Source organism: Topomyia yanbarensis, chromosome 1, assembly GCF_030247195.1.
Source record: "Topomyia yanbarensis strain Yona2022 chromosome 1, ASM3024719v1, whole genome shotgun sequence".
NCBI classification, from domain to species: domain Eukaryota; kingdom Metazoa; phylum Arthropoda; class Insecta; order Diptera; family Culicidae; genus Topomyia; species Topomyia yanbarensis.
The window spans coordinates 128,785,358-128,797,426 of NC_080670.1; the positions used below are offsets into that span (position 1 = coordinate 128,785,358).

The following is a 12,069-nucleotide window of genomic DNA, read 5'->3' on the forward strand; positions in this document are numbered from 1 at the left end:
ACAATGCAAAATGGACCGTAAACAATGAGTTTAAAGTGGTATTGTAGAACATTCATAAATTATGTCACGCAAAGATTGCCCAATACTAACTCTTTTTCATATTACCCCGTCATTTTTCCCCTTGGCCTAATACGAATCAAACGATTTCAGTTTTTCCTTCATTTTGTAGAAGCACATTAATGCCGCTACACAGCAAAAAAAATCTTGTGATATCACATCAAAATCGCTGCACATCGCTCTTTAGATAGAGTAGTGTGATATTACACGAGTGAGTGCTATGTGGAACGACGTAAACTAAATGATGCAATGAAAAGGATGTGTTGAAGAATGATGTATTGCACTCAATGCTATGGCGAACGGTGTGATAACAAACGACGTAATGTAGAATGATGTAATTGCAAATGGTGTAACGGCCTATGGTGTAATAACGAACGATGTAAAAGGGAACAATATATACTCAGGTGCACTATAAACGCAAAGTAAAATATTGCTCACAAAACACTTGATTAAATCGTCTGTAATTTTGTGAAATCTTATTATTTTTGGAAAAAATTTTTGCAGCTTAATCCTTCAATAGGTTGTCATTCGAGTTGTCATTATACGCGCCCTTGAAACCGTTTTTGGTTTATCCATACATGATCTAACCTATTAAATTTGGCACGCATAATAACAACATACTAATAAAGGACTCCACTTTTTTAGTCCAATCATATTAAGATTTGAAAAAGCTACAGATTATATCAAGCGTTTCTGGGGCCAATATTTTATCCGGCGGTAACTGTGCACCTGAGTAAGATAGAGTGAGTCGCTACAAAAGAGATGTGATATGAAAGCTTTGGTAGTCAGCTAAATTTTACATTAAAGCAAACTATATTTTAATAAATTTGGTATGTTCGAACCTATAACTTGTTAATAAATAAAACATTTGTGTTTGAAAGAAAAATTTAACTACTTTGGAGGCCATTTCACAAATTCCAAAGGAAAGGAAACAACCGATTCCGACTCAATCGGTTCCGGAATGGTTTGGCTGGGTGGAGGTGTAATAATGTCGGCCATTTTGAAAGTTCCATGTAAACCTGTAAATCCAGTCGAACTCGGCTACCAAACGAAATGACGATACTAGCACACCTGGTGATGATATATCAACTACATTCGAAAATGTCTTCGATTTTATACAACTTCAAAACTGGAGTTGGACGTCTGTTCTCTGTGATTATACGTCCATTCAATGGCGCGGTTGTGTGATTGATTTGCGCTCATGCGCTGAAGTCGACGTCTCATACTGAAAATAAAGGAAATGATATAAATTATTGTTGTTACTATTAACGATATGTCGGTCTGTCCGATGTCGATCAGATTTTCTGAGGTGAACTAGGTTTAATCGCGTCTTACTTCGCAATTGAAAATTTGAGTATATAAATATTCTTGTTGCTTTTCGTTTTTACATTTCTTACAAAAGAAATGTATAGGATTCGCTCAAACTTTGAAAACTTTCTCCGAGGCCCGGAGGGCCGAGTTTCATATACCAATCGACTTAGCTCGACAAAATGAGACAATGTCTGTATGTGTGTGTGTATGTATGTATGTACAAAATGTCATGTAATTATCTCAGCAATGGCTGAACCGATCTTAATGAAACTAGTTTCAAAGGAAAGGCCTAACGTTGCCATTTGACACTATTATTTCTGATTTTCGATATGTTGTTTACTTTCTGAGATATGGATTTTGTCAACACACGGCAGGATTTTTGCAAATAACTTTTGAACAATGTAATATTGCTCACAAACTGCACATAAATAGAAAGCTTGTAAAAATACCTTTCCAACAAGCTATAGATTGCGCAAGCGGCGAAGATATTAAACATTTTGTATTTTTATTCCTCGCTTACCAATTTCCACTAACTAAAAATGAGATTGTTTCATACAGAGTATTGCTTTACTGGTGTTTTAGGGGCAAAACTAAACCGATTTTAAATATCGGGGTATGAAAACACATCTACGTGATTCAAGGAATTCTATGTTGAGAACATTTTGTGAATTACAACAGAGAACAGACATCCATGATCGAACAAAAATATTTAAAAAACGTGTGTAAACATTTGAATTAATATACGAAAAACACTAGCGCCGCCACACCAACCTATCCTAACTATCCGTCAAATCGATTCCGGAACCGGTTCGAAATTCTGGATGGATTCAGCATGGAATCTAGCTCAAAGAAAACAACCGATTCCGGTTCTATCGGTTGACGCATTTGAGCTGGAAGTCATGCTGGAATTCCGAATCGGCTCCGGACTAGTTTGACTGGGTAGAGGAATAACCGCTGTCAATTCTGTCGCACTCAGCCACAAAAAAACGTAGCGCACCTGGTTTAGATATCCAAACTTTCTTCGAAACCATTAGAGATTTTACACAAGTTGAATGCTGAAGATGGACGTCTGTTCTCTGTGGAATTACCTTTATAACAAGTTAACTATTTCTCAAAAATCAATATATAAGTTCACTTCAAAGACAAAATTATTTGTTGATAAAGAAACAGTGAGTTCTAGTATTTATCCCTTGGATTAGGCATTGCGTTCAATCATGAGGTAAATGTTGGATGGTATATCAATACACAGATCAAAAAGTAATTCACCTAGTCGTGAGATAAAAGATTTCTCATATAATTATACTCGTGGCGTCACCGAAAGCAACTGTATGTTTGAAGCCCAAAAATCTAGCGAAAATTTAGCTCTTTCCCAGTTAAGCTCAACCGGAAATGAACTGGAATTCTGGCATTTGAGCTGGAAGTCATGCTGGAATTCCGAATCGGCTCCGGACTAGTTTGACTGGGTAGAGGAATAACCGCTGTCAATTCTGTCGCACTCAGCCACAAAAAAACATGACGACAGTAGCGCACCTGGTTTAGATATCCAAACTTTCTTCGAAACCATTAGAGATTTTACACAAGTTGAATGCTGAAGATGGACGTCTGTTCTCTGTGGAATTACCTTTATAACAAGTTAACTATTTCTCAAAAATCAATATATAAGTTCACTTCAAAGACAAAATTATTTGTTGATAAAGAAACAGTGAGTTCTAGTATTTATCCCTTGGATTAGGCATTGCGTTCAATCATGAGGTAAATGTTGGATGGTATATCAATACACAGATCAAAAAGTAATTCACCTAGTCGTGAGATAAAAGATTTCTCATATAATTATACTCGTGGCGTCACCGAAAGCAACTGTATGTTTGAAGCCCAAAAATCTAGCGAAAATTTAGCTCTTTCCCAGTTAAGCTCAACCGGAAATGAACTGGAATTCTGGCTGGCTCCAGTTCGTATTCCGGCTCCAGTGACACAACCGATTCTAGTTAGAATCGGTTGTGTCACTGGAGTCCGTGTGCGAACTGAAACCAGCCAGAATTCCAGTTCATTTCCGGCTGCACTTTACTGGGTTTGCAAGATTTAGGTTATACTGGTTATGGCGCAAAAAATACTACTTACATTATTTATGATAAGAATGTAAGAAATCAATATATCATAATAATATACCTATAAAAATAATATCACTGCATTAACCATCATTTGCCATTCCTCACACGCCCCCCATCTCTCTCTCTCTCTCTCTCTCTGTTTCTCTTCTATCGCATCTATCTAGCTATTTCTGTATCCATTTCTAAGTTGCGTGATAAGATCTTCTGTCAATCTGAAATATTTGTTAATTGTAATTGCGAAGGTTTGAGAAAACAAAACTATTTTTTGTCTGCTACATCAACTCAATTTTAATTCAATTGTATTCAAAGCCTGTATCTACACTATAATTAGGGAAATTCATGGCTATATCAGAAAAATATTTGGCTTAACTGGATAATATGAAAGTTTGACGATGAAAATTTTCAAAAGAGACATTCCACGTGCGATATTTAAACTATTCGTATCTCTATTGAATTTTGAATGAAATATATGCTCAAAGACTGAAAGCAGAAGCCAGCAGGATTGGACTTGCCATCAACGTTTCGAAGACAAAATACATGAGAGGAAGAGGTTCTAGAGACGACAATGTGAACCTTCCACCCGAGTTCGGATTGACGGTGACGAAATCGAGATGGTCGACGAATTCATGTATTTGGGCTCACTGGTAACCGACGACAATGATAACAGCAGAGAAATTTAGAGACGGATCTTGGCGGGAAATCGTGCCTACTTTGGACTCCGGAGGACGCTCCGGTCGAACAAAATTCGCCGCCGCACGAAGTTGATTATCTACAAGACGCTGATTAGATCGGTGGTCCTCTACGGCCACGAGATCTGGACTATGCTCGTGGAGGATCAACGCGCCCTTGGAGTTTTCGAACGAAAGGTGTTGCGTACCATCTATGGTGGCGTGCAGATGGAAGATGAAACGTGGCGCAGGCGAATGAACCATGAGTTGTATCAGCTGCACATTCGTTGTATTGGTACGAACTTTCATGAAAATAACGGATCAAAGACCAAAAATATCCACAAATTAGATCCAGGAAAAGAAGTTTTCCAAAGTACCCACTCTCGATGGGGGATGCAACTACGATGTGTCTTCTAACTTATCGTCGTCCATATCTGGATATACTGAGTAGTTTGAACCATTTCTTTTTCACAGTATTGGTCTGTATAGGACTTATTTATTGACATATTGCCTGCACGAGAATTCCGAACGAAACAATATGAAAGCTATAAGGATTAATGGGAAGAGACTGCATTGCAATCAACTGAATGCACGGCTTTTATGCTATCGACATAGCCAGACATTTCACACTATTTACTTCAATGCAAATAAAAACTTTGAAATATCTACCTGTCTCATTCACGAATCGCATTCTCCCTGTCGTTCTCTGTTCAAGCGGCTTGAAAGCACATGTGACCTTGTCCCACTTTACTATATTCAATTGCGCGTTAAAATACTGGACCAGTAAATTCTATTCTGTACAAAAATCTTTTTTTCGGGAATATGCGACCAAAAACCAAAAACTTCGAATTCCAAAGCAAATTGAACGTTCCAGGTTCCTGATAACTAATTAAGGTCCAACAATAAAGTAGAAACACCAGATAATCTTAAAACGACGCCGTCAAGTAAAGAAGCATGAAAACAAAAAGAATAAAACCAAAAAAAAATGGAAGCCCTAGAAAGTCCATTGCATATTTATTAGACTTTTCTCAGAAGATGGGATTTTCAAAAACATTTCATAAATTTCTGATGCAATGGTTCTCCAATTCGTAGAATCCGGTATATTCATTTTCTTCATTCAAAAATGTTTTTAGCTTCAAATATATGACCATTTCTTTTTAATTAATTATTTCATTCAGCATCTTTTTATTCGTTTTGTTCATCTGCGTTCATTTTGCTTATTTTATTCGTTTCATTCTTTGGAATCACTCTGATCAGTTTATTCTTTTTGTGCATTTTACTCATATCATTCATTTAACTTATTTTATTCTTTGTTTTTTGTATGCATTTTATTCATTTTTTCTAGTTTATTCATTTTGTTCAGTTTCTTCATTTTAATAATCTGACTACTTTTTCAGTTTTAATCATTTCATCCCAATAATTTATTTGATTCAATTTATTTCTTTATATTAATTTATAACCTTTTACAATTGATTAATTTTTCATTTTAATCAATGAATTTTATTCTGCACATTTTTTTTTCTTTTTATTCATTTTATCACTTCAGTTCATTTTGTTTATTTGATTCGTTTGTTTTATTTATGCATTTCATTTATTTTTTACCTAATTCATTTTGTTCATCGATTCTTTTTATTCATTTGATCCATTTCATTGTATTCACTGGATGAATTAAATCAATTTGATTCATTTAATTCATTTGATTCATTTGATTCATGTGATTCATGTGATTCATTTGATTCATTTGATTCATTTGATTCATTTGAATCATTTCAATTATTTGATTCGTGTGATTCCTGATTCATTTGATTCATTTAGCTCATTTGTTTCATTTAGTTCATTTGTTTCATTTGATTCATTTGAATAATTTGATTCATTTGATTTATTTGATTCATTTGATTCATTTGATTCATTTGATTCGTTTGATTCATTTGATTCATTTGATTCATTTGATTCATTTGGTTCATGTGATTCATTTGATTCATGTGATTCATTTGATTCGTGTGATTCATTTGATTCATTTGATTCATTTGATTCATTTGACTCATTTGATTCATTTGATTCATGTGATTCATTTGATTCATTTGATTCATTTGATTCATTTGATTCACATGATTCATTTGATTCATTTGAATCATTTGATACATTTGATTCATTTGATTCGTGTGATTTCTGATTCATTTGATTCATTTAGTTCATTTGTTTCATTTAGTTCATTTGTTTCATTTGATTCATTTGAATCATTTGATTCATTTGATTCATTTGATTCATTTGATTCGTTTGATTCATTTGATTCATTTGGTTCATGTGATTCATGTGATTCATTTGATTCATGTGATTCATTTGATTCATTTGATTCATTTGATTCATTTGACTCATTTGATTCATTTCATTCATTTGATTCGTTTGATTCATTTGATTCATTTAATTCGTTTGATTCATTTGATTCGTTTGATTCATTTGATTCATATCTTTAATTTTATGCATTTCATGTTCAGTCATTCGTTTTATTTCATTCAATTTGTTAGTATGAGTCAATTAATCTTAATCTTATAACTATTTCTAAATATAATCTTAATTTTTATTTAATAACCTAATCTAATTTGATTCGTGTATTTGATAATTTTGATTTACATTAATTTTTCTACTCATTTTATGAATTTAAAAACCTATTATTTCATTTTTTGCTTTACTTATTTATTTCGGTCGTTTTGTTGATTTCTATAATTTATTCAGCTTATTCGAGATTTTATTCGTGCAAGACTTGAAACTGTTTTCATCCCACCTCTTGTTGGGTGCCTACTTCTCGTGAGTTCTGCAAACTAATCCAATAGTGAAATGTGTAAGAAATGTCTCATCTCACTGATAGGTGGATTAAATCGGTTTTTAGTATATAAATTTGAAGACACTCGAGTAGGCAAATAAAAAATCGATTTTTTTTAAATTCTACAATGATGTAACCCATACCCATTTAATTAGTTTAATATTTAATTTTGCCATTCTGATACCACATGATTTTAAAATATTTTAATGATATAAAATATCTATTCGCCATTACTACGAAATAAACCCGTAGTAAATTTATATACAGTACTGCAACAGTCATACAGTACATGGAAAGTGAAGCAATGAATGGGAGCTTCAAGACCAGTACGCTTGGTGAGAAAACCGAAGCGGTTTACATCGGGCGGACTTAATTTGTTTAGTAGTTCATTAAGATAGGCACCTGCTGAAGACTGCTCTTCGCGAGGCAACAACAAGGTGAATGTTTCCCAGGAAACGTGATTCTGTAGTTCAGATTCAGCTTAGTGATGACATTACTAATGTCTACCACGACTGCTACTAACGTGATAGGCATGTCGTCGCTGACACACTTGCAACAAATAATATTCATTTAACTTAATTAGTATAAGTTCTTGAATCTTTGTGTTAACAAAGGAAGGGAAGGGAGGGTGCTCAATGGGGGGTAAAATGCCCAACCGTATATTAAACTTTCCATTTATGACTAGGTTAGTAAAAATTGATTCGGTCATCAATGAAGAACCAATGTGACTTTGGTTCTGGTATATGCCTGGAACCCGGGACTTTCGGTGGAATCTTAGATTGGTTATCAGTAATCTAGACCTGTGAATCTAAGTAATTTGATGTCTATTTCAATCGATTTTAAGCCTCTGAGGTATAATGATTGTACCGGTTTATATGAGAAATGCCTAAGTGACCGCAATAACCAACATGTAACTTCATAACCAAAAGTCAGAACTCAAAGAAATTGAATAGCAGATAATGGGAGTATTGAATCTATCATATAATATCAAGTTTGTAGGAATCGGTCAAGAATTCACTGTGAAATAGGTGTTATATTAGCTTAGGAACTTATCGAGTTACCAGGGGTTGTCAAAGCGATTTTGATCTGTCATTAGTGTTCTAGATCCGCGAAATGTTTCCTCCATTTTAATAAGAATTAATTAATTTGCAAAAGAACGTGTTGATTATTTTGCGCTAAGAGTGCGAGAAATGTTTTCGGAGAAATTGAAAAATTGGATTGTAAGTGATGGAACAAAGAGTGCTCAGACCTATACGTAAAGAAGGTCACCTCGTGTAAGACCTTGCAGGACGACGGTTTACTCGCTAGCTACCAATAGTACGCAACGTTAGAAACGCAAATAAAGAATTTGATGAAAGAAAAGATTATAACAACTAGAGGTCGCATGCCACTGTTAAAGTCAAAGTAATGGTATTCGATATGCTAGAGCGAGACCCCATGTTTCAGTCCGTGAATACATGGAGACAGTGGCGCTTTCCTCCCTCTAATAGTTATAATCTATTTTGATGAAGACCAGGAAACAATTACCTACGCTGGTTCGTTGGCGGATCAACGATAGAAACATCGATGAGCATTCTTTGGAGCAAAGCCCGATGCGAAACTGAAGCAATACTAATTAGTGTGTAATATTGAAACTGTTGGATATTCGAATTCGCCAAAAAGGTTTGTCCATTTTCCACCCGGCACAGAAAACTGACCGCGCCACGTACCCTCACGATAATGCGAGCGAAACACTATTTTCGATGGTGGTTTTCACTTGCTCTCGTATCATGTAACAATAAAATTTCAGGGCCCGACAGGAATAAATTCAATTTGGTGAAGAATCTGCCAGAATCTGTTAAAAGATACTCGTTGAATTCATTTACTAGGTTTCTTGGGGGTAACATTGTCCCTCACGATTAGAGACAACTAAATGACATCGCCATTCAAAAGCCAGGAAAACCAGGCTCCGATCACGATTAGTATCGATCGATTGCAATGTTCTCCTGAATCCGGAAGTTATTCGAGAAAACGACCTTCAAGATCAAACCTACAAAAGTACGTGAGTTAATGGCGAATCTATGTGCCAGTGCCAGTATTTCAAAAGGTTGGTCTTGATTATGTTGGACATATTCTCTTACAGCAAGTTGGACGAAAACAGCTGCTGTCAAAAGATAGTGTCTTCGTGTGTATGGTGACAAATAGTATAAAGGTCTAAAATCTATCGAACGATTCATTTGTCGCAGCATTACACAGTTTGTTATCACGATGAAGAATACCAGGGGACAAATTCTCTGACAATTATGGAAAATATGCGGACGGTAGATGTAAAGGGTGTCAAATGTTTAAAATTATGCAAATGATTTCACTTACCATGATAAAGTTTGGTCTGTTCTTCTTATCAAATTAAAGCTGTACTAATTTCCCGGCCTCTTCATGGTCATTCCGATAATCCAGCTGATCCTTCCTACTTCGGTTGATTTGATGATCGATCGTTCATTAACCTCCATACCACAGCCGAGCTATAAGTAGTCCAGTAAACAAACTGTCTTTTTGTAATACATGCAGCTATGCCGACAAAATTTTTCGATGATCTGGCCTCGGGAACACCTTATGGAATTGCGCACTTCCTAATCTTGAAGACTTGGAGGGGATGAGCAAACTTTTCCTGCTAAAGACGGACTAGCACGAGTAGAGAATCTGTATACCAAAATTATCACACATCACACGCAGGAAAAGTCTTTGATGAACGAGATGTGGCAGGCGGCGAAGAGTTGTCATTCATACACTGAAAATAATTTTGTACTGTTTAATATAGCGTTAGTGCGTGTGATATCACAGTAAAGTTGATGTAAACAGTGATGTGCGTATTTATGAATATAATATTACACCAAATCGTGTGATAATACAAATATGTTAATGAACAATATCACACTCTGAACAGGGATATTCTTCCAGGAGATTAATATTACACAATTTTCAATGCAACAATTTCGTACATCATTTTCATTGCAATACAATATCGATCCGAAAGCAATATTCAGTGGAAATGACGTAAAAACCTAGTCACATAGTTTCTATGTGATACTAGGTGATTGGTGTATAATTGTATCTAAAACAGCACAATATTGTATTTGATTTACCATTACGTCTAAATTCCATGCGCATCGGTGAACATCGCATCGACCATCATTACAATTCTTTTTGCTGTGTACTCGCAAAAGTGTTCATGTTCTATGGAATTTCCTATATACATGACGTTGTCGTGCGTAAAACGGCCGATTGCGTCAAAGCACATAACGTGCTCCCCTTCCATTTATGTCACAATTAATCATATCTCTTCCTCCTAGTAGCGTGGCAGAATTTCTAAATGGTCCTTAAGCATATTGAGATCCAGTAACTTGAAATTTTCCACCTCGTTCGAGTAAACATTGCGATATTACAATGAAGACGCGAAACAGAGAAAATGTAGATGCTGCGTTCCTAAACGATAATAACGATGCACGAATCAAACACCCCCCGTTTCCAAATAGTACGTTCTTATTCTTAGTTCAGTATAATTAACTGATGAGTTAATAAACTAAAATTAAACCATTAAATATGACAATAAAAGATTTGTTCCTCGTGCTGAAATGATTACCGCAAATTGGTAATTGGATTTGAATTAATCTTGCGAATTGTCAATTCTCCACCCTCATACATAATTCAAAAGTCATTCACTCAGACAAGACCATGCGTATTTCCCACCCGCATTACCCAGTGGATTCTTTTCCTAGTTGGTCAAATAAACACTAATTAAACAAATAAATTAGTTTGCTCAGTCTAAAGAAATGTCAACTCGATTGGCATCAACCGGCGGAGGATACGTGTTCTTTTACAATGCCATCGAATAAAAGTACATTTAAAATTACATACGACAAAATATGTGCAATTCAGAATATAACGAAATGAAGATTGCTAAATTATTTGCATTTAAAAAAAGATCGAAAAAAATTAAAGGGTTGTGTACAGGACACGACCACGGTGACATTAAAAATGTAGCTTTTTTCAAGAGCGTGCAAATGAATTTTATCTATCACACATATCGACTCACGTTCTTGTTCACTCGCCTGTTTTCATATGTTACAATTTGCTATATACCCTCCCCAGCGTTGCCAACATTTTTTTCAAAAAAACTGGAATCTTTCTAGAAAAAAAACTGGAAAAAAACTGGATGCTCGAAAAAACCTACTATACTCTTGTTATGTTTAAGTCAACGATTCAATGAACGTAATTTTAAGTAAACACGTATGTTCCAAACCTTTTATTGAAAATTTGAGTCAGTTTTTGATATTGTTGTCCAAATTTTAAAAAATATTAGAACATCTGACTTTGACTGTAATTCTAATAGTTACAGTCGAATTTTACTGTTTTGAAGATTTTCAATCTACACAAAATCCACAAAATCGTAAATTTAAGACCCTTTACTAAACTTGAGAATGCGCTTAATCCTTTCTTACGATACTATAGCAACTAGCTGCGAATACAACAAATGTTTATGTAAATATTTGACACAATGTACTGTCACCTTTATGTTTGAGTAAAATTCATTTGAAATCGTATCAAAATGTACATTCTTGTACCGTTTTACTCACAAGTAGTATAAAAAGAGTTCAGGTCACGGTGGATTTAAATCTTATTCTGCGGCACTCTGCATCATCCCATCGCTTGCTTGAAAATTCTGTGAATCGAGTTACAATTTGTGAGAAAGAAAATTAAATAAATGAATATTAAAAAAAACTGGATAAAACTGGCTAAAATTTCAAAAAACTGGAAGATTTTTCCGATTGTCTGTTTGACTGGATGTTGTAAAAAAAAACTGGAAGAATCCAGTTTAAACTGGAAGGTTGGCATCGCTGACCCTCCCCATTAAAACATAATTTATTGAAGGTCATTTAACGGTAATCTATTACAGTAGGATTCCGTTTTTGGCTTGAGCTTGTTCAGCTATCCGACACCAGGTGGCTAATACGCTACAATGGTGCCCATAATTATAGGAGCTTTTCGGTTGGTGAGCTTTTTGGTTGCTGGATATTTTGGTTGGTAAGTTCACAGAAGTATGGACCAAAGAGAATAGGGAAAGAGA

The 12,069-nt window shown here is 35.0% G+C and overlaps 1 long non-coding RNA gene across 1 annotated transcript; it reads right to left on the reverse strand.

The window, feature by feature from the left end:
- Positions 1 to 893: 893 nt before the first annotated feature.
- Positions 894 to 10,148, reverse strand: LOC131686707 (uncharacterized). Its single transcript, XR_009305174.1, has 3 exons — positions 10,088 to 10,148; positions 9,318 to 9,732; positions 894 to 1,282 (listed from the first exon to the last, which is right to left on the reverse strand). It is a non-coding gene; the product is annotated as an uncharacterized LOC131686707 (long non-coding RNA).
- Positions 10,149 to 12,069: the final 1,921 nt, after the last annotated feature.